Source organism: Amblyomma maculatum, chromosome 2, assembly GCF_055883805.1.
Source record: "Amblyomma maculatum isolate TAMU_Amacu chromosome 2, ASM5588380v1, whole genome shotgun sequence".
In the NCBI taxonomy this organism is placed as follows: Eukaryota; Metazoa; Arthropoda; class Arachnida; order Ixodida; family Ixodidae; genus Amblyomma; species Amblyomma maculatum.
In genome coordinates, this window is record NC_139345.1 from 24,708,737 (window position 1) to 24,731,928 (window position 23,192).

The window sequence follows — 23,192 nt, forward strand, 5'->3', positions numbered from 1 at the left end:
AATCAGTGTCAAAGCGAACAAGTGCTGCCGTCCACTGTGCACTGGCACCTCTTGACCTTCCCGTCGAGGAGCCAGCCTTCGATAGGCCCGCGGGGAGCATCAATACACGCCAAGGGCAAGCCACCGGGCCTCACGGCGTCTCGTAATCACGTGCACGGTTCCAACGCTTTCTTCTCGTCGCCTTGAAAACGTCGTCGAGCGTCGACGAGCTGCTCCCGATGCCGCATCCGCGCCTCGCCTCTGGCTGCGCGCAGGAGTCGACGCGTGTTTTTCTACATGCACGGGCGCTAACGCACGGCGGTGAGCTGGAGCAGCAGCGACCTGCATAACACGCGGGCCAGGCAAGCGGCCATGCAGCCGAGCGGTGAGCGCTGGTCGCTGGCGCGAGTCCTGACTGTGCAGCTCTCTCTTCCAGGCACTGCCGCACCGCAAATGGGCCAGCGTCGCTGAGCGCGGCGGAGCATCACGCTCCAGCGAAGCGCTAGCGCCGTTGTTCCCTCCTGCTTCCTTTTTTGCTGTCTTTAATTAGCCTAATCACGGATCGCTTAGTTCTCTTTGAGATGTGGCACCCGCTGGCAACCTTGGGGCTGTCTCCTCCAGCAAAACTACTGGCAGCAGCTGAAGGGAAGGCTGCTGCTTCTCTCGTCGGGCAGAGCATTGCTTGAGCAGGAAGTGGGACCATGTCTCGCCTACAGCGAGGTCTCGGTAGCATCCGCATGCCACTGTAAGAGAAGTGCGCTCCGTAGCAAGATGCAGTATAGTGCATGATTGCTGTCCGCCGAAACTTCTGCGACGACAGGCTTGTGCAACGTCCCTCCCCCAATGCTGTACACCTCATCCAGAAGAGCATTATGCCACTGTGTCAGTTTTCCTCCACAGCGTCTGATGACAGCTGCTGTGTACAGCTCGCTGCGACGAGCAACGGCCATAAGGGGGCGGAAGCGCCTAGAACATAGACAATTCTTATCTTCAACTTCCCAAGTTTAGGGCAGCCTACTGAGCATCGCCTGGTTGATATCCCTGCCTTTCTCTTCTCTTTTCTCTCTCCCTCTTATCTGCAACTGCATTCGATCTCGCGACTAGGCTTTATGCCGATGCATATTTTCTGTTTCAAGTTCCGACAGCTTCATTAACATATGCCTCGTGCTTCAGAGAGACACGATAGTTGTTAATACTTTATTCCGGTTTGGCTTCATTTGCTTTACGGTGTTTAATGTTCCAAAGCGACTCACGTTATGAGAGACGCTGTATGGTGGATGCGTTTTTCGGGTGATTTCGATCCAACGGGGTCCTTACCGGGCGCTGACAACGCTCAGAACACGTGGGCGCCGTGTGTTTCGCCTTCACCGAAACACGGCCGCCGCGGTCGGGATAGAACCCGGGTACCTAGGTTTAGTAGCCGAACACCCTTGCCACTGAGCCACAGCGTGGATGCTAATGATTTCAATGATTTCGGTGACGGCGCACTTTTGTCTTCCGCCTAGATTTTGATGGAGGCCGATGTTAAAAGAAAAAAAATCAAAATAAACGTCCGTGTGCATGTCATATGCCAACGCATCATAAATCCTCAGGCGGTGTACGCTTCTAGACGTTAAAACGCGTGCACAAGCCTTTAATGAAGCAGCGAATCGAGAAAGCGCTACAAGCTAGTCTGTTCTGCAGCAAGTCACACATCTGAGAAAATACTCCAGCTGCCGGTCTCCTGGGCGCTCTACAAGATAATGGCCCACCTTATCGTGCACGTGAAATACTCAGTGCGCCGTTAAAAACGCACGCTCACAGCCCGCACGGCTGGGACTTATGCGGACCGGCAGCACCAGGAGCAAGTATTACGCGACCGGGGAGCTACAGTGCCGTCTCCGAAGGCTCCCTCGGCGGAGAGGGAGGCCAATGCCAGCGGCTGCGCAAGGAACGCAGCCGGGCGCGCGACTGACGCCTCGGAATCTCGCCTGGACCCGAGCCAGCGCGCCGAAGCCACTCCAAGCACGCACCCCTCCGTCCACCTTCATCTTCTCTCGGCACGGAACACGAGGGTGCGCGGAGAAAAAAGAAAGAGTGGGACACAACCCGGAAAAGTGCGAGCAGAAGCAGTAAAAAGGACCCGAAACACCAACTTTTTCTGAAGCCGCGCCGTTCCTCGCCCAGACCGGGCGTGTCAACCGCGGGCGCGCCGAGGGGCCTCCACGGGGGCCACCGACCGCGGGCCGTGTATCGGTTTATCTTGGGAGTATCGGGGCCGACTAGTTCGAGTGCAAAAAGGCTTTATTTTTACGCCCACGCGACACACACGCACGGCAAAAGAGGGGGGCGACCCCTCTCCCTCCGCCAGGTCCAAGTGGGGCACTCGTGGTTCCTCCGAGCGTTGCTCCCTACGCCGCACCTTGACAAGCTACAGACGTGGTGTCGGGGAGCGCCGCGCGCTTTTTGGCTGCGCGCGTCTAAAACTGCACGGCGTGGAACGAAGCTTGGCACGCTACAGGCAGCGGTGCTGAGACGACTCGCGTCTGTGGCACCGACTAACTACCCAATCCATTCTGGTTAAAAGGACGAACGAGGGGCATAAGTGTGTTTTCTAGGTGTATCACAAGGGGAAACCGTTTCTGACACCGTAAATAAATGCGGCCACATGGGTCTTTACAGCGGGTAGATTATGTTCCTGCCTTTCTGCGCTTATCCACGAGAACGTGATAAGTTACCTGCCTGAAGGACAAAACAACAACAACAACCAAAAAACGCGAACTAACAACTGAAACTTTATTCTGAGGACCATTTTTTGCGGAAAGTGCACTGAAAAACAAAAACAAAGTGCTCACAACAGTAACAGCACAGAGGCACATGCAGACATGACGTACCCGGTAAAAGCAAAATAAGCCAGAGTTCCCATCCAATCCTATGCAATGTGAGCATTTTCTCCGGCTATGCTGTAATCAGGATTGCTTTTCTTGCCGATTAAATGAGGATTAACGTAACGTAATCATCACCCTGCTTTGCTCAGCTCAGGAAGGCCTCTGTCTCTCCCTGATCTACTTGTCTTCTTCTCGAGTCACACTACTACGTAGTCAAAAAAAAAAAAAAATGATGTGCGTTTACGTCTAAACAACGACGCGTGGCAAGATTGCTTGGCGCATTGACTAGTTGTACTTGTGCAGTACTAGTTGTACAAGTTGCAGTTGTGTATGTGCTTTCTAGGATTTTATTTAGGCATCTGCCAGTCTTGGCTACGTATGAACACTCGCAAGAGGGAGGTATCATCCTATCTGCTTCACATCGGACGACAAATTTAAACTTTATTACTTGATATAAGAAGATGACGCATGTGATTATGCGCGTCGTAGTTTTCACACATATTCAGCGCATTCCTTTCAGCATGTGAGGCGTTAGAAAGATGTCCAACATCGAGTCATGCAGAAAATTGTTTTTTTTTTCTTTTTTCCGACTTCCGTAAAGGTATATACAGCTTCTCCTGGCGAATATCTTTTTTTTTTTTTCAGTCCAGCGTAGGCCTAGATACCTTGCGCACCGCTGAAATAGAAGGGTGAATATTGAGATATTTATTTCGCTCCGCGACACAAACTCATCGTCTCGAATTCGGCACCCCACCTGATCACCATGTGTGCCAAAATTTCTTAGAGCTCTTTCTAGCGCGATAGCGACAGGGTCCCATGCAGCAGAGAAGCCCGCATCAGCTTCGTCGGCGCCGGCGTAGCTGGCCGTTTTAGTGAAAAATCCTGACTGGTCGAGAGGACCACGATGTTGCAGCCCCGTGTCCTCGCGCGGGAATTTTACGCATACCACATCGTTCACGTAAACGCAACGTCACAAGTGGAATGAAATCGAAATAATTGAATTCGCTTTTTTTTTTTAAATCTGTGGTTTTAGGGGCAACTCGAACCCACGACCATTTATACGAAAGCCGACTAACCACGCAAGCATGCTTGTGAAGGCTTGGGAACAAGCGTCGTGTTGTCCTTGTCGTATTGCGATATATTATAAGTACGTGAGTAATTAGAGATGATCATATGCCGTTATCGCGTAATACTCTTAAGATGGAATTTATGTAGCTCTTATTTTTTTTTTTTTTATTAATGATGTTATGCGTGCAGCTGTCATCACTGATATCGATCCATGAAATCAGTCACACCTTAGAACCGCTGAATTGAAGACCTTTTTACCTATTCCACTTAACATTGAAGTACAGCACAGGCAGAGCAATCATATCTCGTCTTACAAAAAATATATATAAACACAAAGTCGTTGTCGTTGCTCGACAATGCACGCCGAGCCAGCTTCCCCAAAATGTGCGATACATTAGCGGTGGCGAACTCTGCACTTCAGTCGTCTGCTGCGTTTCACAGACGTCAAGCTGGGAAGCCACGTTGGCCTATGCCGGGCAACTATGTGTGCCAATCTTATTCCAGACAAACTGGACGCGGTATCAGGCCTTAGCATTCTTTCTCCTCTTTGTTTTTCTTTTCCGCGAATTTTCCTTTCCCGTTGCAAACATGATCTGATCCCCGGTCAACCTTCCTGTTTTCTCGCTCTCTCTTGCGTATTAATTAACGTTAAAACAATGAATCCTGCAAGTGCATATACACACTACTGATATGGCATGCCACTTGGAACAAACTACATTACAGACCTCGACTTTTGACCCACAAGTGCACCGCTTTCCATGCAGTGGCTCCACTACATGAAAGAAATTACGATATTCGATGTTCCTTTGCAAGGAAGAGGCGGGTGGAAGGGCTGAGGGGAGAGGGGGGGGGCACATTCTTCATTTACACTCCGAAACATCCCTCCGGTTGTCCGCTCGCTGTCTCATGTTTCCAGCACGAGCCGCTCGCTATCCGCGGTATGCCGTCATCTAAGTTAATCAGAAACGGAATTCCTCCATACGTTCCCGCAAGCCGCTAGTTCCTGTGTCGAGAGGAAAACCGACGGGCGCCGGAAGGAAATAAAGAAGCGGCAAATGAGACGACACATCCTCATATCAAGAAATGTCGCGCATGTGTCGGTCGCATTAAACAGCTGCATGCACTCCCTATAGTGTCTCGGGGTGACTGACGGTATGATTGCGTTTATTCGAGCTTTAATTTTTACGAACAATGTTTTCGTCATTTGGGTCTTATACGTATGCTCTAGGATTGCTAACATTGTCGATCTCCACGTGGCATCAGTCTGCTTGCTCTAAAGCGTAAAAATACCTGCCACTGATCTGTGTTCCACAATGACACGCACACCTACACGCGGCGACCGGGAGAAGTGCAAACAGACTTGACATGCATGATCATGTGAGAATGAGCGAGACAAGTCGCAGCGCTTATGGTGCTTCGTCAAGCCAACACAATAAAGATAAACAAACCTCGGGAAGCCGTGTTGATACAGCTACTCAAATGCCAGCTAAGAACACAAAGACAGATATGCAAGCACATGCAAGCACATATGCAGGAGCTGTAAACCTAACGCGTAAGACGAACAGTATCATTCGACTGTGTGTGCAGGCGTCAATAAAAGCAATGCCCCTGTAAGCAACGGTATAGCTCTTCACCCGACTAAAACGAGGATTTATTTACCTTATAGCCGTCCGTTTCATTGCTAAAATCTACTGAATAGTCCTCTGCAATTGTAAATAAAGTGAAGAGCCGTTTGTTTGTTTGTTTGTTTGTTTGTTTGTTTGTTTGTTTTCTCATAGCAATTTATCAATTGTTTTTGGCACTGAAGACTCCTCATTTCAATCCCTCGCCGCGACCTTTCTTTCTTCTCGTATGATTCCAATAAATTTACAGCGCTGCTTGTTTTTGACTCGGAAGTTTTGGGGACATTTTTTGCAGGAATTCAATTTTCTGTTCATTCTCATCTGTGCCAGTTTTACTGGCAGAGGATGCCTATGACCTCTTAATTAATAAACATGCAGTTATTGCAAAGCGATTCGCTGTCTGCGTTAAAAGCAGGAACAGTCAATAAAATGAAGGCAAATAATGAAGTGAGAAAAGGAATCGTTACAAAATTTGGCACACTTGATTGAGGGGCGATATTTCGCAGCATCTCAGTTGAATTGAGAGGCGACAAAATGTCACCTGTCAACTCCAGGAAGCTTTTCTCTCTCTCTCTTTTTCTTTTTTTCTTTTTTTTTTTTTTTTTTTAACTATTCATAGAATCGACCAAGTCATAGAAGCTGTCTTCCCTCACAGTGCGAAAAGTGTGCGAGAGCGGGTCACGCGTCACAGTGTGTAGGTGCGAAGAGTGGCGGTTAGCCCCATCGTCTCCTGAAAAGAAAAAGGAAAGGAAAAAAGAAAAGCCTTGTTTTTAGCAAAATTATATCATTTGGTGGTTCCAAAATGAATACAAAAGAGATGTGCTGTTCTGGTGGGTGCCGCTGTGGCTATCGGCAGCACTTCGCCAAGGCGGGTAGAGAAAAGAGTGGCAGTTTCTTTAGGCAGTGAAAACTTGATTCTGGGCGAGCAAGTCGATCTGTCTCCTGAGTTGTGCTCGTGTAAATACGATATATATAGCCCGTCCTGCTTCCTAGACTAAGACACGCCAGCGCGCCTAGCCTTTGCCAGGCTTGAAGTGCACAAGCCGTGTTGAGCCCGCTGCCTAGCGATCTACAGCGCGGCACGCCAGCTGAAGAGAGCCAAACCTCCGTGTGATGGCGTTCCTCGAATGACATTCTTTCCCGTCAGCGTCACTGTGACGCTTATAAACACGCTCGTTTACAAGAGTTTTCAGAAGCAGCGGCCTTCGAATGGGGGATGGGAGGCGGCCGCTCCCATCCGTCTACTCCTGGGCATCTCTCAATCCAGCTCATCCCGCGTCGCCGCGTATAACGAGCTGACAACCGAGTTACACAACGGCCCTCCCGAAGGCTCGCCGAAAGAACCAGCCACTGCTGCAAGGAGGAGTGAGCAGAAGGAGCCGCAAGAAGAAGCCACCAAAGTTCAAAACCAAGGACGCCGTCTCGGGGGACGCCCGCTTTCCAGGACTGCTTTACTGCGTCGCCTCTCCCTCCTCCTCCACGTCTGCTCCGACTCGCTTCTGCTTGGCCTTATGCTCTGCAAACCGAGGTTCGCTCCTGCCTTGCTCGCTGGGAACGGTGAGAATGTTGGCGGCAGGTAAGGACGAGAAGGGAGATGCCGGCTCGGGCTGTTTCGGGCCGTGTGGTCGTGCAGCACAGGAGACGCTTTTGCGGATCCTGCACGCGGTGAGAACGGTGTAAAAACGGCGTCGGCCTTTCTTTCCTCGCTTTTGGCCAACGCACGGCAGCAAATACAAGCGGCGTACCGTCGAAAGCGAAAGCAGGCGAAAGCGAGAGCGGGCGCGCGCTCTGGGAGAGAGGAAAGACCGCCTGAACTTGGCAAGCACGCGTGACAGACCGCGTTCCGCGAATGCTGCCAGCGCTTCTTTCTCTTTTCATCCTTCGGCCCGCCGTACGTTTGCGTTTGGCGCTCTGGCTCACCCGGCCACTGCGCGGCCGACAAGTCAACCGCAGAAGCAGCGGAACGTGAATACGAGACCGGCGGCACAGCCGCTGTTCAGTATGCAAGGGTGAGAGAAGACGGAGGACCGACGCGATGGGAGCGAAGAGCGCGGGGATGATTGACACGTGGCTGACGCAGGCGCCACCGCCGCAGCAGCCCTTGCGCCACGCTCGCTCGAGCAGGGCTTGCCGCCGTGTAATCCCGGAGATTCCTGGTGGAACACGTGCTACTACTGCCCCAGCCGCGGAACGAGGCTACGTGCGGCGATCCTCTTGTCTCTACTGAGAGGCGTTCGAAATAAGCCTCTTGTAGAGGTCAATGGCTGAGCAGTGCCCGCACACGAAAGACGCCCGGCTTTTTTGAGACATCCCTACCGCGAAGATCGGGTGCCCGTTTTGCCAGTACTCACTAAAATATGGGCGCCTTCACTCTTCGACCCTGTCCTTAATTCCTGCCAAGCCGAGCGATGTCAAACCGTTTCGATGAGGAACACCGCAATCAATCCTTCCTTATCGACCTATTATTATTCGACATTGTCTGCAGGCCAGCCAACACAGCTGCGATGTCTCTCCGTCATTGCAAGAGAGAACAGCTTCGGAAGCTGCGATCTTTATACTGGCCTTGCCATCTGGCGGGCTAACCCTAAGTCTCTGTGTGCCATGCCCCCCCTCCTCTTTTTCTCTCCGAACATCGGCGCAAGCAAAAGACACACACGCATCCCGCATGTGTCGCGGTTAAGCGCGCTGTCTCCTCCCTACGGGCAAGAACAGGATGTCGGCGGCGCCATTCCGTGCAGTGCAACGGCACCTTATTCGCGACAAAAAAGGGAATAACCGGGCCGGATCCGAAACAGGCCCTGCGAGCGATAACCGTAAATAACGAAGCCCGGGCGAAAGCTCGCGTCAGCGTGTGTACTACCTACGTCCACGGCGGACGACGGAGGGGATGAGGGTGAGGGGAAGGGTGATTTCCCGTTTTAAACGATATGACACAACGGCGCCACTTCCGCTCAGTAACCGCACGCCCCGCGACCGCTGCTTCTGCGGCCCAGACGCCAGACAACCACAGAGAAAGAGATTTCTCTATGAGACAACTACGCACGGCGGCAGCGAATGGAGCAGCCCTGAACTTGTGACGAACCGCCGTTTCTTATTTATTCTTTCCATCTCCCTTTCATGCCTTGCTTTCTGGAGGTTCTCGACGCATTGCAACTGAGCACGTACTTCATGCATTGCTGAAAACGTTGCAATCTTGGCAACAGCCCCTAGTGCGGTTACCTTTGTTGATCATTTTCTTTTGAGTATGTATATTATCAAAGTTCCCTCTTACTGGCGCAGGCGAACCATGCTAACGCGGCTACGCCCGGTCTTGAGAGGGGCACGTGCTTTGCTCGTGACCGGCCGTGATCCAGCCTGCGCAATTTTGTAAATAATAAAAAAAAAAAAAAAAAAAAAAAGTAGCTAATAAAATTCTGAATTCTCCCGATGTGGCAGCGTTCGCGGTTGACTGCGTACTACGAGTGCACAAATGTTTCGCGTTTGCACAGGGGAGAAGTTCGACACCAATTCTACCATACTCGATCAGTTGAATATGGCCGTTGTGTTCCTGAAAAGCGGACGTGCATTGTGGGCGTGACAAATATCTGCCCCTAGATGGAGGAACAAACGCCGAGTAACACCGCTGACCTTATCGCAAGACACTTCTGAAAGCAACGATATGACAGACGTTGAAGCTTCAGCCCTTATCCCCCCCCCCTACCTTCATGTTGCACCTTGTCGCGCAAGGCTCCACTGAAACAGCTGCTTGTGGCAGGAAGGAAGGAAGGAAAGAAGTAGAACGCTGGCTAATAATCGATGCCCTTACAACGTTTGGCTTTCATTCATACGCAGCATTAACCCCACAACGCCAGCCATGACAGATGCATTTAGCTTGGGCGTCTTCAGTCAGTCTTACTTCAGGATAACGATTCTATCCATACAGTATCTCTTGCGTGCTCCGTCAACGCTGTGTGTGCTGGCCGATAACATTGATGCTACACGAGCTAATATGCATTCATCTTCACTTCAAAGCTTGTCGATCTGAAAAAAAAAAAAAAAAAGAAACATATCCTACAGAGCATTGAACAGACAATAAACTTCATCAGTTGAGTTGAGCGCGCTGACCGAACGCGAGTTTATTGGTCTTCCCCAAACCCATCTCACGGCACCCCTTTCTCCCTTGCACTATGTTCTACTTAAATTAGCTAGAATCCCGGGCACATGGCTAGCTACAGTGAATAGGCTAAAGGGGAGCCGGAGACCTCACAAAAAACTCGCTTTTGGCAAGATTCCTTAACTGACAAAGCGTATGAGCAGTATAGGTTCTTCCACGCGTCTATGTTTCCGCCTCTTGTAACGCGGAGATAGCTTTCGTTCATCAAATAGCTGAGCAGTTGTGCGAATATCATCAACAAACCTCACACCGCGCGTTTCTTTTTCCGAGACGAGATTATTGCATGCGTTCAGTTCGGCACCGCTTTTTGATGTGCAATTAACCATCTTCAAAATTCGATTGCACTCAGAATTGGCAACTACTCCTCACATGGTATCAATTTTATCAGAGCTTGAATCGGCGTAGGTGGAATCTCCAAAAGCTGATAGTGAGTGACAGCCACTCCATAAGCCATCCCACTCCATGCCCAGTCAATGTGTACTATGATGAAAAAGAATACCTATTATTTTCAATAGAGGCCGAGTGGCTCTCTTTCCCCGTTTCCTGGCGTCATGCGAGCAGTAATCTATCGTCTATGATACATCGCTGACAGCCCTCTTGTGACGCGGCATATGTGCCTCGCTTAAAATACGCAAGTACATCGGTTGTTAAAACGGGGTGATTCAGATATGTTGCACAAGTCCATGGAAATTCTCATTTCAATGAGACATATCAGACTTGAGCACTGCACTGCTTTTTCCGGCGAATTTGTTGGGGTGCAGCAGTGACGAGACTGCGTTTCTCGTCGATGGCTGCATGCATACATGTCACATTCGCGTTTCGATGATCGCGGCTGTCCAACTGCTATAAAAAGAGCAGCTAAAGAGCACTCGGAATGCTTTTATGTTGCTCGATTCGAATCAAGGGCTCTTGACAGCTATACGCGCATCCAGGAAACCTGCCCCATTCTGCGTATTCTTTTTATTCGTTTTTTTTTTTTCATCCATTTACAATACCACAGCCAATAACGGCTCGTAGAAAATGCCATATTTCGTCAAATAATCTGTCATAACGGCGGGGGTAAGATGGTTCCGACTGCAATTTTCACTGTAGATACGGTTTCGACAGAACACTGACATCTTCACTGATCGCTTTCGGCTGCAGTAAAAACATGACTTCGAGCATTTCGCTTTTTTTCTCCTTGACCTACAATAAGGCCCCCTGCAGATCACTCAAAGCGCTTTCGTGTACCTCGTAATCTTTCCATATCCATTTCATCCGTTCTGCTTGGAGCAACAATGCAGGCTTTGAGACCAGCCGCTGATAAGCTTCTGGCGCATCACGGTCTCGACGCAGCTTCGGCTGCTTGCCTCCCACGCAGCTCGACATGCCATCGCCAGGTACTGTTGTTTGCCGCCTCCAAAGCTGGCAACCTTCCTTTCGCAACGTGTTATTGTGGTCGCTATCGGACTGACTGATAAAACAGGGTCGGCGGCGACGCCCAGACCCTATCACCACAGGCCACAAGACTGCCGGCAGGCCAAGAAACGGGGAGATAAGGCGCTTTTTCGACGACAATGGCCGGCCGTGTCAGCAACCGCGCTTGTGTGTGCTGGTGACACCTTACTGGGCGCCAACCGCCGCGGTCCTCGACCTCTATGCCTCCAAACCAGGGCTGCACTTGCATGCGTCGGATCTGTAACCTGAAATTTAACGCGGCAGCTGCGTAGAGCACACTCCGTGCCTCGAACATGACTCCACAAACGCCCGATGCGGCGGGCCAGTTCTCGTGATTGCGTGAGCGCCTGTTGGGTGTGCGTAAATAAAGATGCGGAACCGACGATACAATCGTGCGACAGAACTGCGGAACTGCACTTTTTTGGCACGAAACAGAGCCTAAATATATGCGACAAGACGTATCGCATATAAGAGATTCATACTCTTGTGTTCCGTACACATCGTTGCGATCCAGGCGCACGAGGCAGAGATGGGTACAAGGGTTTACGATGTCCCCGTATCTGATCGTCACGAAGTCATATCAGATACGGGGTGGTGGTGGCGAAAGGCATTTATTGGCTCAAAAGATCATTCACAGGGAGGTATAATTGGACTAACCCTTAAGAGGCCAGTCCTCACAAGCACTAGGTGGGGTCCCTAGTACGGGACTCCAGTGGCGTCGGCCGCTGCCCAGGCGCGCTCAACCAAGGCCTTTTGGGTCTGTAGGCAGCGCGGCGAGCGACTGAAAGGGAAGTGGCAGCTGCGGTGTCAAGAGGTAGAATGTGAGCAGCAAAAAGCAAGTTCGAACCAGCGAAATCCCGCAACTGAAGTCAGAGAGAGAGAACAAACAAATTGGTTCACGGAATTGTGTGCATGCATGGTTTCTATTAGTCCACGGTCCCTATGCGCTTGGCTGCCTCCCGGGCAGTGGTGAGCAGCTTGCGCTGCTCAGAGACCCTTTGGGGGTCAGCTCCACATCCCACTCCGTTTGGCTGGCTGATCAAGTTTTACATTTCTCTAATTGTTCTTTGCAATTCCATGTAATGTGAATGATGTCAGAGACTTCTCAGCATGCGGTGCATGTGTTGTTTTTGAATTTTTCAGACAAGATTTTATGGTGATTTGCTAGGTTTGGGAAGGTTCTTGTCTGCATGTGCCTCCAGTCTACTGCCTCATTTCTAGAAAATAAGCTTGAGTGAGACGTTTAATGCGTCTAACATATTAAACGATGACCGTCATGACGGAAGGATAAGAAACATTTAGGAAAACTTAACTGATTTGTCCAGACAGGCACGGGGAAAGGACGAATTAAAAAACAATTCCTTGTCCCCTAGCTGCCATAAGTGTATGGCGATGGCGAATATGATCTCACACTATGTACCCTGCACTCCTCTCTTCTGTTGATATAGTTCGGTGCTCCTGTTGGCCGATCGTGGCATTAACCAGTACATGCACTGTGCCGGCTCTAGAGGCAACCACGAAATGGAATCGGACGGGCAGTGCCGGTTCCAGCTGTTCCTTGCGCTGCATGAGCCAACAGCGCCCATAGCAACCCGACTGAGAACTACCACGGAACACCCCTCGTTCGACTTCGTTCAACTGTGAGGTCGCGTTGGCTATCGAATGTTACGCGAATAGCAAACAATCCGAACCACGCGACGACTCAAACGCGGTTTCGTGCGAAATCGTACGAAGCCTCGAAATCAAAATAACTGGCTCTTACATAAAAAAAATAAGGGGTTTTGGACATTTGCAAAAGGGGCCAGATGGACCGTGTACGACGCTTAACGAAAGGATTAGTCGGGCCGGAAATCATGCATTACAAGTACCATGATAAATCGCTTCATGCTTTCTGTTTTCATGCTTCATGCAATTCTGTTCACTTTTTAATTTCGCAGCCAACCGCATCTAGAGGACAGCTGTTCTTTCCTTTTTTTTTTTTTTAAGTTTTCTCAGTCAGGATTTAAATTTTGGTTCGCTCTTTGTAATGTAATGCTGGCGAGGTTTAGTGTAACAATAAATAGCGCTGAGCTCTTTTATCATCCTTTTTTTTTGCATGCTGATTAGCCGTCTCCATTATTGGCTGGATAAGTAAACTGTATAGAGTAAGTTGCGTCAGGCAATTCTCATGCTGGCGGGCTTGTTGCGTGTGCGCTTGAACATGTGTTTGTAGATAAAACGAAAGGTAAGCGTGGAGCTCAGTGACCACCGGCGAGCGGCGCCCGCGATACAGCTCCCTCACTCCTTGGCCGCATTTCGCGTGGCCCCCTCAACAGCTGAGTGCCTCCTAAAATACTAGCGCGCGTATGGCATTAGCGCCGTCGGCTCACTATGTCTATGTGGCGTGATCGCGTGCGTACGAACACGAAAGCGTGTGTGCCGCGCCACGCGCCTGCTTAGCAGGGCGCGCGAAATGACTCCGACCTTACGCAGGCCGCCGGAACAGAGCAGCCATGCGTGTCTTTCGCGAAAGAAAGCCGAGCAGAGGCAGCTTGAAGTTTAACTACATAAGTGCGTTGGGGGGCTCTGAAAACCGAAATTTTTTCACCTATACTCAACCGAGACAAGACGTTAGAGTAGCCTGCAAAGTCTTCCTACAGTCTTGTAATGATATTGGTCATGACGTTTTAGGTAAATGATTACTGGTAACCAAAATAAATTCTAATTAAAGATATATGTTGACTTGAAAACCTGAACTTGGTGGCAAGCAGCGGTACTAGCGGGTATGTTTATTTTGTAACGTAGCGAGAACGCAGCCGGCTACGGAGAAGCATCGCGCGCGATCGTGTTTGTGCCATGACGGGGTCACCGCCGCCCCGTTCCAAGAAAGATAAAGCTTCCGCTTTGTAGGGACCCTCCGTCTTGTCAGATACCGATAAAACTTACTTCCCACACACAATTCTGCAGCTTCCATACAGAGCAGGAAGGTGAGGGTGTAGCTCAAGAATAGCGTAAAGCAAAGATTGCGCGGAAACCAGCATTACAACAAAACTACTACTAACTACTAAACTAACTACTAAACTACTACTGGTACTAAATGGTCAACACAAGCAGCATTTACGGTTCTGGCTGTAGAAACACTGAACGACGCAACAAAAAGGCCAGAGGTAAGGGACCGTTCACTGACAGGGTGACAGGGTATTTATTCTGTGGCTAAGAAAAAAATAATTTATTAATGGGCGTCTATGGGGCATCTATACGTTTCTTGTCATTACTAATTATAGGTATGTGAAATAAAGGCAATAATAATCATTCACGGATATCTTGCAGGACCAATTAAATTTGGTTCTTTGTTTTGTTTTATAAGGTTTAACGTTCCAGAGCACCTCAGGCTGCGAGGGACGCCCAGTAGTGAAGGGCTCCGGAAATTTACATGGTGCTCTTTAATGTGCACTGACACTGCACAATACATGGGCGCCTTGCTCTTCCACTGAAAAGCATCCACCGAGGCCAGGACTGAAACCGCTCGTTCCGTTCAGCAGTCGAGCACCCTGACTGCTGAGCTACAGCGGCGGGGGGGAAGAAAGCAATTATTGAACACTGTACTGAGTTGGGAAAGGGAGGAAGGGATGGTTGTTGCGGTAGGTGGCGGTCCCTGTTCCAAGACGCCATTGGCTGTAGCCGCGACCCGAGCTCTCTCACCTGCTATTTAGGCCTCAAGATCCGAGCTGGCCAGAGAGGCCTCCCAGACCACTCTACTCATTCTGTCTCGTAGGCTCGCACCAAGCTCGAGTAACCCGTCTGACACAGGACGCTTTGCAAAAGACGTCCCCCTGCGGGGCTCCCTCTCCCTTGTAGGCCCCCTAGGGTCTTACTGAGGGAACGGAGGGGCCTCTACATCGACGGCAATAAAGTTATCTCGAACTTGAACTTGAGTTCGGAACAGGTTGTCAGCACCCCAAAACATTAACACACGTGGTGCACTAGCAGCTAAGCATTGTGCAACTATGCGCTGATGCACGAGGTGTTTAGAAGCTTTATGGTGTTAAGAGTTTCCCTTTAATGCACACAGTGAGCTTTTTCAGTGTAGCTGCTGACCTCTCCACAAGGAGATGTTGGGGAAAAAAAACTTCAAAATAAAACTCTTCTTGAACGTAAACAATTAGCATGTAATAAAAATTACGGAGACTTAACCAAGTTAAACCTAGTTATCCGAGAGTAAGATCGGTTAGTCTGGCTTTACATCAGCCTGACGCCTGCGCGCCGAACGCGTTGACACTCTCGAACCGGCACGCGCCTCATATATGGCGATACTGAGCAACCAAGAGCCGGCGAAGCAGTTTTTAAACCAGCTGCTAGTCTCGTGGTCAGTACGCGTTAAAGAGCCTCAGATAGCCGAAATTTCCGCAGACCTCCACTATGGCGCCTCTTGGGCCAAGCTAAAACATGCGACTGACATTGAACCCAGGCATTCGGAATTTCCGGAGCCCTCCACTACGACTTCTCTCTTCTCAAGGTCAAACGCTCGGACGAATGACCTTGGCCGTTGCAGAGCGAAGAGTAGAGCTCACGCTCTAATATCGTGCAGTCGAACACTAGTGTGTCACGGTCGGAGTAGATTGGTGTTATTTCAATAAAGTCGAAAAGAAAGCGCGATATCGATCGGTTACTCCCTTGTAATTGTTCAATTACTTTTCAGAGGCTGTAATTGACTACTGTAATCAGTTACGTTTCAGATGTAATAATTTTGATTAGTTAATTATTTTATGCAACATTACAGGAATGCAAAAGACGATAGCTGCGCAACAGTCTCTACTTCCCTCAGTCGGAACGCATGAGCTCGCAAGGTGTATATTCGAAGGAGCCTACTTCATGCAGAAATATGCTACCACGCGACCAGGGTTTTTATTTAGCGTTAGTGTAACTGAACCCTGTGAGTAAGCACAGTTATCTTGCTTAGTCGGCCACATGAGGTGTACCATGCAGTCTAGAGAGGGAGCCGCGAGGTCTTCCCCTGTTTCGAGCCAACCTTTCCGAAAGCGTCAGGTCTTAGCAGCCCTGTGCGTTTATGGGAAAGGAAAGGCGCCGTGAAAGGTGAGAGTGGTTGATTTGGTTTGTGGGGTTTAACGTCCCTAAGCGAATCAGGCTATGAGAGACGCCGTAGTGGAGGACTCCGGAAATTTCGACCACCTAGGGTTCTTTAATGTGCACTGACACGCGCAGCACACGGACGCCACTCTGTTTCGCTAAAGAGTTGAGTTGAAAGTCCTTTATTAAATAGGAAGTCTCATGGCCATGAATGGGGGTAACGGGGAGTAAACATAACCTTCAGTGTTTGCACAGGTCGTCACTCAAATCACATTGCTCTGACAAGGCCACTAAAATAGCCATATTTGGCAAATATCATTTGTGTATTAGCATCCGTTTCTGGAAGGGAACGGTAGTTCAGGTGGTAGGGTTCGATCTCGGAGCGTCCAGTACTTGGCAAATATCATTTGTGTATTAACATCCGTTCCTAGAAGGGAACGGTAGTTCAGGTGGTAGGGTTCGATCTCGGAGCGTCCAGTATAAAAAGCAGGCAATCCCAGAGTAGATGAGATGCCGCCGCGCGTCAGAGTAGAGCAGTGGGGACGCGTAAGACCCATCTCACCCGATGTCAAGAAGTCCTATTAAATAAGCTCATCGACCTTGAGGAGTGAAAGAAGAAAGAAAGAAAAATGGTGCCGTAGTGAAAGGCAGTAAAATAATTTCGACCAGCTAAGATTATTTAACGTGCAGTGACATCGCACAGCATATGAACGCCTCTCCGTTTCGCCTCCCAGAAAACGCGGCCGCCGAAGTTGGCTTAAGAACTCGGGTACTCCGGTTCAGTATATCCGACTGTCTTAACAACTGAGCCACCACGGCTGGTATACGAGTACACTGCGAACATGTATCTACGACATAGAAGACAACGTTATTCCAAACCTATAGCTCAGTGTACTCTGCTCAGGACTAGCGATCGAACGTTTGATCAATAAACTCGGCTTGCTGTGCGCAACACAACGTTCCACAACGTTCTTAGATGTGCAACACCATTCTAATCATACGCCCACGAGAATCGGGCGCAATTGCTGCACAAATAGTGGTGTAGCAGAAGAGCCTATACTGAAATCACACAGAACGCGGGGGGGTGGGGGGGGGGGGGGGCAGTTCCTGGCCCTACGGGGCTGGGACGGTAGGTCAACGTCGCTTGCGGCGGGGGCTGCCGACACCAGCTCTACTTTTACACTTCGTGCTCCAACCCCAAGGCCACCTTCACCCACATTCTTTTATCCTTCCTGGAGTCTCCTTCCTCCGCCGTGCCGGTACCTCTTCGAACCTGGGAGGACTGAGATACTTTACTGCGGTCAGCAGACCCGGCCAGGCAAAAGATCATCGTCAGCCGGGTTGCATACGTCATGAGTCAACATGACATGTACGTTTAGGTCGCGAGTTGAGTTGTGCGGAGACCCAGAAGGCTTGCCTGCCTCGACTTCTTCGACAAGTTTTTTCCTCCTCCTCCAAGGCATCTGTCAACCACCATTGCCAGAGGCATCTTCGTGATCTCTTCTCACAGCGCCGACACCAGAATTCCTTCGGGACAGTGCCCTCCACGCTGTCGCGTTTAACCGAAAGGCGGTGTTCCATGGGACCCCGGTGGCCACCAAGCCGGAACAGCTGATAGCAAACCTACCGACGCGGCGCAGATCTTGACCGAGATCGCTTTGTCATCCCGAGACAATCGTCCTCCATGGGACAAAAGCGCGGGCTGCGCGTCGCCGTGACGAGAAAAGGCCGAGAGCAAGAAATGCAATGTTCCGGTAGGCAAGGCCACTTGCGCAACTGCTGACAGACAGGCGCAGTGGGCGGCGGCCGCGCGGCTGCGGACATTTTCTGGAGTTGCTCTCGAGAAACACTGCAGCGATCGTTTGGAGACAAAGTAGTTTGCTTTATTAAACAACGCGTATTAAGCGTTCGAAACGCCTGTCACCCGGAGGACCGTGGTCAGAGAGCCATTCCATGCTAGAAAAGAAGGTGGGGTGAAATTTTGAGGACGAATGGGATGAAAGTACAGAAGCAAGGCCCTGTTTAGCGAACAAATCGGCGCTCACTGATTCGTAAGACGTGTGCTCCGAAGGGAACAAAGAATAGCATGCGAGAGAACGCAGAGAACCACTGCCTTTGACATTCGTCCCGGATTTATTTTAGACCCAACGCTCTACTACTCCAGACACAACCCACAGTTTCGCCTGGCTGTGCACCCTTGACCTTCAACCCCGACCAAAGTCAAGCCAAGCACACAACCCCAGGTATAAAGTAGATAAGAACGTAATACGTGTAGCATATCGCTATGTGAATACCGTATATCCCGTCAGGCCCCGCTGCACATCCGTCGTGGCTCACTCGCGCAGCAACTGTGACCGCCAGCCATTGTCGAGCCACCAAAGCGGTGAGTGGGAAGACGGCGTACGGCCGCGTTTCGGTGGAGGCGAAACGCAAGTGCGCCGGTGTGCTGTGGTGGTGGTGAAAACATTTATTAAAAAGAGAGAGAGACATGGAGGTTGTTCTGCGATCAGGCTTAGTGCCCTTCCCCTCACAAACACTAGGTGGAGTCAAGCTAGTGCGGGACCCCAGTGGCTTCCGCTGCCGCCATTGCTCGTTTGACCAATTCCTTTTGGGCTTTCAGGTCGGAGCAGGTTAATAGCGTCGCCTCCCAGTCCTCCCGAGTGGGATCCAAGTTACGTGCAAAGGCAGGATTGGAGGGACACAGCCACACCATGTGGAAGAGGTTCGAGGACATTTCTCCACAGTGCAGGCACTGCCCGGAGAAGGCATTCATTGCCAGTGTTTAAGTAACGCCGGGCACATCATGGTGTTCGTAAGGAGGCGAACAAACACACGTTCCTCCGCTCTCGTTAACCCTTTACACAAGTGAGAGTAAAGACTGTGTCTGTTTTGGTACAGCTGAGTAATATCCCTGAAAGTGTAGGGTGGTGTGAATTCTTTTTCTGAGGAGGAGGAGGGCAAGGTAGCCCGGTTGGAAAGCGCGCGGGCGGCGACATCTGCTGCCTAGTTTCGTTTCCTTCTAGCCCCGAGTGGGCCAGAGCCCAGACTGTGAAGTGGCGGGATGAACTTCCTACGTACGAGCTGTTTTGCAGTATTTAGTAGGCCAGGTCCGAGCTGTTTTGTAGTATCCGGTAGGACAGGTACGGGACCCAGCCCAGTTGAACGTTCCTACACGCCCCTCGCGCGCAGTAGGCCAGGTCCGAGCTGTTTTGTAGTATCCGGTAGGACAGGTACGGGACCCAGCCCAGTTGAACGTTCCTACACGCCCCTCGCGCGTCCGTTATGATTGTTTTGGAATCAGAGTGTGTTGCTGCTAACTGCGCTATGCAAGTTGTTGTTGTGGCTGTAGGAAGGAAAAGAAAATGCACGGGCCTGCTACTGCCTCTGTAACTCAGCCACCTCCGCTGCCTCGTGCGGACCTAAGAGAAGGGGGAGGAAGGTGGTGAAGGGTGGCTGTTCCTGGCCCTACGAAGCTGGGACGGTAGGTCAACGCCGCTTGCGGCGGGGGCTAGCCAGCCACCGAATTTTTGTCTTTTGTAGGCCGTCATTGCACCCGCCACCGCTTAGGTGGTGGACGACGGCTGTTGCGGCGCGCGTCTTTCTCTCCCTATTCTTTTTCTTTTTTCTCTACTTTCCCTCTTCTGTCTGCACGAGGCAGCGGAGGTGGCTCAGCTGTTGTCCTTCTCTAATATGATGGCACATACTCACACAGAGAGATCGGCCAAGAATTGAGGTGCAGAGATATTAGATTTTGAGATGCATAATTACATCGCAAAACAAATAGAAATGGCTGCTAGGGAATAGAGAAGAAAATTTAAATATGAAAAACCAAAATAAAAATGGTAATTACTAACGCACGCAGTAGGAGAATACTGAGATTTATATGTACAGATTAAAAAAATCAAATCATATTAGCAAGTCAGACGTTTTGTTTTTATTAAGAAGTTCTAAGCGGTGTTAAAAACCGACCTATGGCTGCACCCAAGCATGGTGGCATCGAAAGATAATAAAATCTGGCTGCTCAAATTAACACCCAGCTGTTGTAACGGCTTCTCCAAATACCGTTTTCTTATCATGGTAAAACGGTGGCAAAATAACAAGAAATGATCTATTGTTTCCGGATCCCCGCAGACTGCGCAGACGGGAGAAAGCGCCAAACCAGACCTGTGCATATAGAAATTTAGGGGCCGAATACGACAGCGTAGCCTGGTTAGAGATGACCTCAGTCTGCCTTGATTGACATGATTTCCTACTCCAGGAATACTTGAGATGCAGGTAATCGTCCGATGTTAAAATAGATCTAGACTGCGTGCTTAATAAGGAACGCCTACAAAATCGTGCTGCTGTTATGTACGCTGTTGCCGAGAGGATAGGCAACATATGGCCATTCAGAGATTCTTTAGCTCGTCTGTCAGCAACCTCATTGGCTGTCACATTACTGTGGCCTGGTACCCACACTATATGTATGAGGCTCAAATGTGAGGGGAGCAATGAAAGAAAGGTATTTAATATTGGCGAGTCCATATTCGAAGAAAGCGACAAACACAAGGAATAAGAGTCTGTAATTACAGCCACTGTTGAGTATGGTGAGTCTAGTTTGCGCAGAGCAAGCACCATCGCCAGCAACTCCGCCTGGAAAATTGGGGTAAAATCCGGAAGACGCACTGAAAAAGCCCAGTCTAAAAGCGGACAGTATATTCCAACGCATGCATTTTCATGAAATCGAGAAGCATCAGTTGCTATCATTATGCTAGCGGGAAGACTTTGTAAATGATCTTCTAATAATCTATTTAACATTCGAGGTGATAAGTGTTTTGCATTATTTGGGAAAATGTCATCATTGACAATTTGAACCGAAGATCCATTTACTTTTGTTGGAATGGTGTTAGAAAGGACTACGCGCAAAGGTAGTAACAGATTTTGCACTAGTATTACCTGCGGGGTATGAAACCGAGGCCATCTGACTCCAAAAAAGGAGGCTGGCTCGCAACAAAAAATTAATAGGGAGCGATGGAATCGTGATTCATATATTTTTAGATACGTCTGGACAGTCAAGAATTGTAATCTAGCTAACAACGGTGGTATTCTGGCTTCAAGGTATAATACATTGGTAGCCACAAATTTGGGGAGCCCAAGGCATAATCTAAGCGCTTCCCGCTCTAAAAGAACAAGCGGGCGAATTTTGTAAGCAGGTGAACCAGAAAACAACACAGATCCACATTCTGTAATTGGTCAGACATACATAACATAAATCATTAAAAGAGCGTCTCGCCGCATCCCAGACCTTGGGTTGCTTAACCTGCACAACATACCCACACCACGAGTCCCTTCCGCTGCAGCTTGTTCAACGTGATCCCTCCATGCCAGATGGTCATCGTAAATCACCCCTAGATACCTCAAAGACTTAAATTGAGGAATCATTTCCTGCTTAAATGTTAGAGAAAGATTTACCGGATCCTTAATTTGGAAAGCAAGGAAAGCGCACTTTTTTACGTTTAATGAAAATCTTAAGTCACATAACCAATTCTGAAGGGAGCTCTCCTCTGAAACGGAGAGGCGTTCGTACGCTTTGCGATGTCAGTGCACGTTAAAGAACCGCTGTGGATAGAAATTTCCGGGATCTTCCTCTACGGCATCTCTCATAGCCTGAGTCGTTTTGAGACGTTTAACCGCATGACCAACCAATCCAAACCAACCGTTAGCGTCCATGTACTGGTCAAGTTGTAGGCTACTATAGTATGAGACAGATTCGAAATATGCATCTCCAATTTTATGCCGTTGGTTATGTGAGTGTCCACCATGCAAGGCAATGTTTTGAGATAGATACGGCGCCTTTCCTTTCCTATCCTCCGAAACCGACCCAAGTAGAGACGTTTAACGTTTTGCCAGACTCTGTGGCAGTCTTTCAATGATAAACTGCCATGCAAAACCATGTCAAACCATGACAGACAGTGCTTTCGTGCCTCTAAATCGGTTAGAGCGAAGTTAAACTACGGTTAGTTCTCTCTCTCTCTCTCTCTCTCTCTCTCTCTCTCTCTCTCTCTCTCTCTCTCTCTCTCTCTCTCTCTCTCTCTCTCTCTCTCTCTCTCTCTCTCTTTTTTTTTTTTTTTTTTTTTTTTTGCGTGTTGGGGAGAGTGCCTCAACACTTGGAGAGTTAAAGTTTTGAAATTAACTTCCGTAGACAGGACGGATGGCAAAAAGGGCATTTAGAATGTCCCAAAAAGCACTGACGACTAGGAACCCACATTCACAAACGCAATACATAATGTCCTTATCTGTGCGACCCGGTTTCTGTAAGCTCTGGTAACTCGGACAAAGACGCCCAGTTGTGGGCTAATTAACACTGCACCTTATTCGCTCTTGCGATACGCTCATGGAAAGCGTTCAACTTCGGTCCCTTTCATTGGTGCGTCCGGCGTCTGAAACTTTCCAGCTGCAACGGATGTGCCCGGCGCCTGTCGTGTTCGCGAGACGAAGCACAGGCCTCGACTTCACGGTTACACCCTTCGCCGTAAACTATCACCAACACTGCGTAATTGAGACCAATTGAGACGTAAACGAAAACGGCACCGTCCCGTTAACAGAGCTGCTCATAGCTTGCGAGAGACCGAAGAAGTCGTGGACTACACCTTTCTTACCCTTAATTTATTTTACACTTCTTTTATTCCGGGCTCCACAGAATGGTCAAGCTGAACAAGGCAGCTGAGCCCCGGCCAAGAGATGTGTTTCGGAGGAAGTGGCGACAAAGTGAAGGAATCAAAGGCTCCTTTTCTTTCGCTCGGTCATTTGTGTCCCCATTGTGTTCGCCTTTTCTCCGGGAGCATAAACACAACTATTTGGTTCATATAAACTTTGATCAGCGTTCTCACGCGAAACACTCATAAAAGTTGTTCCTTGACCAGCCTCTATTGGTCTGGCATATTGGTCAGGCGAATTGTGCTCTGGCGCTTTGCACCGCCGGAGGTCAGCCGCAAATGGCAAGCTACATGGCGTACCATG

General features: G+C 49.6%; 2 protein-coding genes across 3 annotated transcripts in view; one reads left to right on the plus strand and one right to left on the minus strand.

Moving 5' to 3' along the window:
- LOC146198156 (uncharacterized) overlaps nt 1-23,192 on the minus strand; it is a 251,384-nt gene that overhangs the window by 216,292 nt on the left and 11,900 nt on the right. The window contains exon 2 of one of the 2 annotated variants that reach the window (XR_014704953.1): nt 11,729-11,907. The exons of the other annotated variant lie outside the window; for it this stretch is intronic. The gene's annotated coding sequence lies outside the window, so the exon portion shown is untranslated. Of the gene's footprint in view, nt 1-11,728; nt 11,908-23,192 lie in introns of those variants that run through there. 2 annotated transcript variants of the gene reach the window in all.
- LOC146198158 (replication factor C subunit 4) overlaps nt 1-23,192 on the plus strand; it is a 122,731-nt gene that overhangs the window by 47,414 nt on the left and 52,125 nt on the right. The window lies entirely within an intron of this gene.